The sequence below is a fragment of the Ornithorhynchus anatinus genome, chromosome 11 (assembly GCF_004115215.2).
Source record: "Ornithorhynchus anatinus isolate Pmale09 chromosome 11, mOrnAna1.pri.v4, whole genome shotgun sequence".
NCBI classification, from domain to species: Eukaryota; Metazoa; Chordata; class Mammalia; order Monotremata; family Ornithorhynchidae; genus Ornithorhynchus; species Ornithorhynchus anatinus.
This window is the reverse complement of record NC_041738.1, coordinates 52,412,076-52,419,719: the sequence shown is the minus strand read 5'-3', so window position 1 is coordinate 52,419,719 and position 7,644 is coordinate 52,412,076. Positions and strand designations below refer to the sequence as shown.

Sequence of the window (7,644 nt, the reverse complement as noted above, 5' to 3'; positions counted from 1 at the left end):
ATATACCTGCCCCTTGTATTCAAAGACCACCTCATCTTTGAGTGTGTGGGTACCTGAGAAGGTCAACAAGGGACCCACAGTCCTGGCCGCACCATGCACACAAAAAGTCCGTCCCTTGTGTCGTCATGTTTAATGTCTGTCACACCCAGCACGGTCTTCTGCTATACCTCTTTCCAAGTCGTTCCTCTCGATGGTAGGTGTGGCCTCGGCAATCGATTCCCAGTTTTCAGTTGGGATGCAGCACCGTCTGAGGCCTCGTCTCAACGTGCCCTCTGCCCTCCTTGCTTTTGGATTCTCAGTTTCAGTTCTCTCTACGGCAGTTGGTTGGGTATCCCGCTGTTGCTCAAAATCCTCAATACCTGTTCTCTCTCATACTTAGAATATGAGCTCTGGTTGGGACAGGACCTTGCCCGTCCTGAATAGGGCCTACTACAGTGCTTGGCACATAGTAAGTGCATTACAAATAACACAGTTATCATTATTCATTTCCCAGTCCCGGCATCCACGTTCAACTCATTCCCAGTGGTTGAACCCTCATTCCTGAGCCTGACTGCAGGCTGTATCTCCTCGTGACAAATCTTCCGATGGACAGTGGGTAAATGTTCCCAGCTTTATCTTTTTAAACGCAGCTTCCTGTTTGTCAGGCAAGGGCTTTTTTCTTGCCTAGGTTAAGAGATGTAACACCTCTGGAAGTCTCATTCCACATCCATTCATCTCTATTTATTGGGCTTTCATATCCCAGGGGACCTTCCTCGTCTTCTCTGCTGCCTGCTTATCCAGTTCTGTCAAGATAACATCCAAAGCCTGAAAGGCAGGAGAGAAATCCCACACTTCAGGGGAAAGAAATGCAACTCCCACGCAGGGATCTGGAAAGAAAAATGGAGACCAGGCCTTGCGCAAACCTCCATCAAATAGTGTGTTTGGTAAAACTCTTGGAAGCCCTAACAGTGAAGAAGTTCAGCGTTGGCTTTACTTTTTGTTCCAGTCAATGAAGTGAGTAAAACCACTCATTTAATTCATTCATTCAACTGTATTTATTGAGTGCTTACTGTGTGCAGAGCACTCTACTGAGCACTTGGAAAGTCATTTTAACCACCTCCTACCACTCCCCCGCCCCCAACACACACACACACACACACATGTGATGTGCTCACGTGATGCAGATTCCTTCAGTAATAAGGTGAGTCTCCGTAGAATCAGAGAAGCAACATGGCGGAGTGGATAGAGCATGGGTCTGGGAGTCAGAAGAGCCTGGGTTCTAATGTCGACTTCACCACTTGTCTTGTGTGTGACCTTGTGCAAGTCACTTCACTTCTCTGTGCCTCAGTGACCTCATCTTTAAAATGGGGATTGAGACTTTGAGCGTCATGTGGGACAGGGACTGTGTCCGAACCGATTTGCTTGTACCCACCCCAGCGCTAAGTACAGGGCCTTCCACATAATAAGTGCTTAACAAATACCAATTTTATTATTATTATTATTATTATTAGAATCCCAACTCACACTCATGTGCTGCACACACACGCTCACACACGTTCTCCTGATGCAGATTCCTTCACTAACAAAATGAGTTTCTGTAGAATGACAAGCCCCTGACATGCACACATATACCCTCACACTTACACAAGCTTGTGTGATGCAGATTCCTCCAGTAATAATAATAATACTGTTGATATTTGTTAAGCGCTTACTATGTGCAGAGCACTGTTCTAAGGGCTGGGGTAGATACAGGGTCATCAGGTTGTCCCTCGTGAGGCTCACAGTCTTAATCCCCATTTTACAGATGAGGTAACCGAGGCACAGAGAAGTTAAGTGACTTCCCCACAGCCACACAGCTGACAAGTGGCCGATCTGTAACAAAGTGAGTCTTTGTAGAATCCCAAACCACTCCATCCCTGCCACACACACACACACACACGGTGTCTGGCCCATCCTCTTGCTGCCAAGTCAGCCTGAATCAATCAGTCAATCCATCAATCAGTGGTATCTATCGAGTGCTTACCGGTCTTGTTAAGCCCTTGCTCCAGAGAGGAGAAGAACATGAAAGACAATGTCTTCACGCCTCAAATGATGCAGAGAGAGGAGCTGAGGGCGGCAGGGGGTGTGGGGATGGCACAGGTGGGGGGGTGGTTGCTGACAGCCCCTTCTAGCAGGTGTCAATCAGGTGAGAACCAGCTGCTTAGGAGCAGGGAACCCCACGGAAGCTCAGGAGGCGGAACTGAAGTTTGTGGCAGGCCCTGCGGGGAGCAGGAGTGACAAGATGATCTCTCCTGGCACCTGGTGAGATTGTCTTTCCAGCCACACCTGCACAGATCCTCCTCCTGTCAGTTTCAAAGCCTTCAAACTTGCCTTGGGTCTGTGGAGGAGAAGCAGCGTGTCTGAGTAGATAGAGCACAGGCCTGGGATTCTGAAGGACCTGGTGTGGTGAGCCCACAACAAGCTGCCTTTTTAGTGACTGTCTGTAATCCCGCAAACAACAACAAGAAAGAAACTTCACAAAAGCACTGATGCGCTCTACCTGAGACAGGTGATTGTGGGGCCTGTGCCGGTGGAGGATGGAGGGAGGCGTGACTTTCTCTCCTTGTTCTACCCAATAACGGACCTGGACCGATCAGCAGCTGCCATGCCTTAGGCGGATTAAAAAGCGGTCGTTTTGAATTGCAAGGAGGCACCTGGGATACACACAGAGGCAGGCAGATAAGAGCATGCGAGCAAGAAGCATCAGATAAGCAGCATTTGGAAGCAGAAGGAAGAAGCGTCGTTAGAATGGGCTCCTCTGACCACAGACTGGTATTGGACTCTTGCTTGAGTGAGTGTGTGTATGTATTTACACGTCACTCCCTTGCATATTGGTAAAACTAAGTTAAAAACTTTTCACAGTAGCCTTGGTGATCAGGTGTGTGGTTTGACTTCTACTACATCTCACTGAGGTTCCCCTGGTCCAGGAAAGTCCTGGTTGGTGCGGGGGGCTCGTGACACTTGGGTTCTGATCCTGACCCTGCCCTTTGTCTGCTGTGTGACCTTGGGCAGGTCACTTAACTTCTCTGGGGCTCAGTTACCTCCTCCATAAAATGGGGATTAAGAGTGTGAGCCCTATGAGGGGCAGAGATTGTGTCCAACCAACTAGCTGTATCTAACCAGTGCTTAGAACAGTGCTGTGTCCAATCTGATTAACCTCTATCTCCCCCAGTGCTTAGAATAGTGCTTACTATTCATTCATTCAATAGTCTTTGAGTGCTTACTATGTGCAGAGCACTGTACTAAGCGCTTGGAATGTACAAATCGGTAACAGATAGAGACAGTCCCTGCCCTTTGACACAGTAAATGCTCACAAATAACATTATTATTATGATGTGTGCATAGAGATCCATCGGACCAGAGCCATAGTCACCAGGACATGGACTTCTGCCATTCCTAAACCCCCATCCACCACCTCTCCTGATCGTTCCCTCCAGGACAGCCAAGAGTTCAGGGACGTGAAACGTCCGCCAGGGTCAGTTGGAACACTTGAGGATTTGGAACCAGGAGCTAGGTTTGAGTCAAGCCCGGGGGCAGCTAGTCCTAGGGAGAAGTTCTCACCAAATTAGGATTGGTACAGGGGTTTGACTGGACTGGAACTACTCAGTACACCGGAAACCAACATCTCACTTTGCTGTCTCCCACCATTTGTTATCTCAATCAATCAGTTGCATTTATTGAGCACATGCTCTGTGCAGAGCACTGTACTAAGCGCTTGGGAGAGTACAATATAACAGAGTTGATAGACTTGTTCCCTGCCCACAACAAACTTACAGTCCAGACATTAATATAAATTATTCATATGGACATAAGTCCTGTGGGGTTGGGGGTGGGTGGGCGATTAAAGGGAGTAAATCAGGGCAAACCAGAAGGGAGTGGGAGAAGAGGAAATGAAGGCTTAGTTAGGGGAGTCCTCTTGGAGGAGATGGGCCTTCAATAAGGCTATGAAGCGGGGGAGAGTAATTGTCAGATATGAAGAGGGAGAGAATTCCAGGTCAGAAGCAGTTGGCTGGCAAATGGTTGGTGGCAAAATAGATGAAATCGAGGTATAGTGAGTAGGTTGGTATTAGATGGGTGAAATGTGCAGGCTGGGTTGTAATAGAATCAATGTATTATCACTATCATTATTATTTTTATTATTATATTTGCTTACTAAGCGTCAAGCACTGTTCTAAGGGATGAGGTAGGTACAAGTTAATCAGGTTGGACACAGCCCCTGTCCCATATGGGGCTCAGGGTCTAAGTAGAAGGGAGAAACAGGTATTAAATCCCTTTTTACCGATGAGGAAACTGAAGCCCGGGGAAGTAGAGTGATTTGCCCAAGTTCACACAGTAGGCAAGTTATGGAGCTAGGTTTAGAACCCAAGTCCTCCGACTCCCAGCCCTGGACTCTTTCCACTAGGCCACACCGTTCTATTTCGGACATAATGCTGTCCTGAGTTTCTTCATGAAGAAAAACACTGCATTAATCATCACTGACTACTCCTTGAACCAGCAAAGCACTCTTCACCTCCCCTCCCTAATAGTATTTCAGCCTCTCTGCAATCAATTCTTCATTCAATTCCTCCTTTGGCATCCTGGGAAGGTACAAAAACAGCACAATTATTAATGTCTTAAAATCGGAGACCACTTACCAGGTCTGTAAAAGCTTTCCTGTGGAAATCTCCAAAGGGAACACTCTTCAGGGTAACTTGCTGCTGTTTCTGAATGCTTAAGCATGGCTTGACAAGAATATCAAGCATGCAGCCTAACAAGAAAGAGAAACAAAATGCTATTAAGAGTGGAATAATAACGCAAAAGAAAAACCAACAGTTTTCACCTGTTAAATATTATGAAAGCAGATTCATTTTGGGCCCTACTCTAATGTCCTTTAGGGCTCCCGCTAAAATCGGTCGATGCTAAAAGATCCAAAATTGGTTTGGACGATCATCGGGGGAACGCGGACCTCTTTAGAAATGAAAGTCAGACCACAGAAATCTCCTAATGAGCTGCGGAGGTGCAAAACAGAGAGGGGTACAGAGTTGTCTAAGATCACAGAGGGTGCTTGGGGCTGGTTCAAAATTCATACTTAGGAAATCTGGACACTCAGCCAGACTAGCCCAGTGGCCAGCCAAAAAAAAAGGTCACGATTCTCTCTGCGATGTCACAGCACAATTGCTACCATTTCCATCACCTGGGAATTGGATACTTGTACTGCACAACTCCGCAAGGAGGGGCTGAAAAGTGATCAGTTGAATCACACGCACATATAAGACGTTTCCCGTTCATTCATTCACTCGTTCAGTGGTCTTGATTGAGCAACTATGGTGTGCCAAGCGCTGGACTAGAAACTGGGGAAGAGTACAATAGAGGATAAATGGATTATGGCTCCCTGCCTTCTAAAACGGGGGCGGGGAGGTTGGCAGCAGTTCCTCTAGGAAAGATTGAAATGCTAAAGACGTCGCTTCGGGAGAACCAAAGGACAACAATAAAACCGAAAGAGCTGTAGGGCACTGCAAGACACGAAGCTACTTCTGGGCACTTAAAGGCTCCGGTGGGGCTGTACAGTGCTTAGTACAGTGTTCTGCACACAGCAAGTCCTCAATCAATGCCATTCATCGATTGATGGACTGTCCGGTGTCCAACGACGACAGAGGCCAATGGTCCTACCGATGTTCTAAAAGTTGAGAACATCACATGGTCCCACTCCAATATCTCCCTGCCCTCTTCTCACACGGTGCCCCATATATTTATTATTAATAATCTTAATAGTACTGGATAAGCACTTGCTGTGTGTCAAGCACTGTACAAAGCACTAGGGTGGATACAAGAATAATCAGATTGGACACAGCCCCAGCACAATGTAAGATGGAGGGAGGACAGGTATTGAACCTTCATTTTTATTAATAATAATAATACTAAAGGTATTAAGCTCTTACTATGTGTCAAGCATTGTTCTAAGCGCTGGGGTAGATACAAGGCAATCAGGTCTTCCCAGGTAGGGCTCACAGTCTTAATTCCCATTTTACAGATGAGGTAACTGAGGCCCAGAGAACTGAAGCGGCTTGCCCAAGGTCACACAGCAGTCAGGTGGTGGAGCCGGGATTAGAAGCCACGTCCTCTGACTCCCAAGCCCATGCTCTTTCCACTAAGCCACGCTGCTTCTCCTGCTCACCTGCCTTTACAGGTGAGGAAACTGAGGCACCGAGAGGTGAATTGACTTGCCCAAGGTGACACAGCAGGGGCGTGGCAAGGCTAGGATTAGAACTCAGGTCCTCTGACTCTCGGGCCCGGGCTCTTCCCACAAGGCCACACTGTGGCCCAGGGATTCGTCCAAATGGCTGCTGCCACTCAAGAATGTCTGACTGTTCCCCCTTTCCCTCCCCTGCCCTGCTGCTAGTCTGCCTTGACTCCAGGACCTGCAGAGGAGCCGGGCTTGGGGGTGGCGAGAGACCCCTTCGCCCAATCTGTCAGGCAGAGAAGGAGCGTGGCCTAGGAGGTAGACCACGGGCCCGGGAGTCAAAGGACCTGGGTTCTAATCCCGACTCCACCGCTTGTCTGCTGGGTGACCTTGAGCAAATCACTTCTCCGTGCCTCAGTTTCCTCATTTGGAAAATGGGGACTATGACTATTGAGCCCTATGGAGGAGATGGACTGTGTCCAACCTGCTTAGTTTGGCTCTACCCCAGCACTTAATACACTGCCTGGCACACAGTATGCTCTTAACAAATACAAAAACAAAAAAAAGGTCCCCATGCCAATATCAGCGTTCCTGGAGGGCTTAGAAATGGGGCAAGCGTGTTCCGCCTTCTAATATCAGAATGGCACGAGACTGTAAGCTTGTAGTAGGCAGGGAATGTATCTTTTTATTGTTGTATTGTACTCTCCCTGCACACAGGAAACACTCAATAAATACAATTAAATGAATGAATTTAGATTAGGTTAAAAACAATCATTTTCTAGTAGAAAGCCTTCTTCGGAAACTGCTTTGGACTCAGACTCATCTCTTGCCATGAGCTTACCCAGCTAAGCTGTCTGCCTCGCGTCATCCTCCAAAAACGAAAAAGGAGTTTTTTCAAATAACCAGGGAGCGCTAAATCGCAAACATGCATCTCTAAACCAATGTCCCCACCATTTCATTAGTTAAGTCAGTGCACGGATGACAGACACAAGGTCGCTTCCCTGAGCTAAAGTCTGTCACCATCCAAATCTTTATTTTTTGTAATATTTCGTAAGCGCTTACTATGTGCCGGGCATTCTTCTATGCACTGGGGTAGATACAAGGTAATCAGGTTGGACATAGTCCCTGCCCCACCTGGAGCTCACAGTCTTAATCCCCGTTCTACAGATGAGGTAACTGAGCTATAAAAAAGTCAAGTGACTTGCTCAAGGTCACACAGAAGCAGACAAGTGGCCAAGTCGGGATTAGAACCCCGGTCCTACTGACTCCGAGGCCTGTGCTCTAACCGCTAGGCCATGCCGCTTCTCTAAGGAAGACGTTATTGATTTGTGTGTGACGTGCACTTGTCTAGTGAGTGCAGAATCACGGGGCAGGGCTCCACAAAAGACTGCATCTTTCGAGATGCTTGGGAGAGAACAACGTAACAGAGGTGGTAGACGCATTCCCCGCCTCCAACGATTTTTACA

At 47.6% G+C, this 7,644-nt stretch overlaps 1 long non-coding RNA gene across 1 annotated transcript; it reads right to left on the bottom strand.

Moving 5' to 3' along the window:
* Positions 1-1,891: 1,891 nt before the first annotated feature.
* On the bottom strand, positions 1,892-4,750 carry LOC114815056. The gene is made up of 3 exons (XR_003762854.2): positions 4,653-4,750; positions 2,519-2,672; positions 1,892-2,356 (listed from the first exon to the last, which is right to left on the bottom strand). It is a non-coding gene; the product is annotated as an uncharacterized LOC114815056 (long non-coding RNA).
* Positions 4,751-7,644: the final 2,894 nt, after the last annotated feature.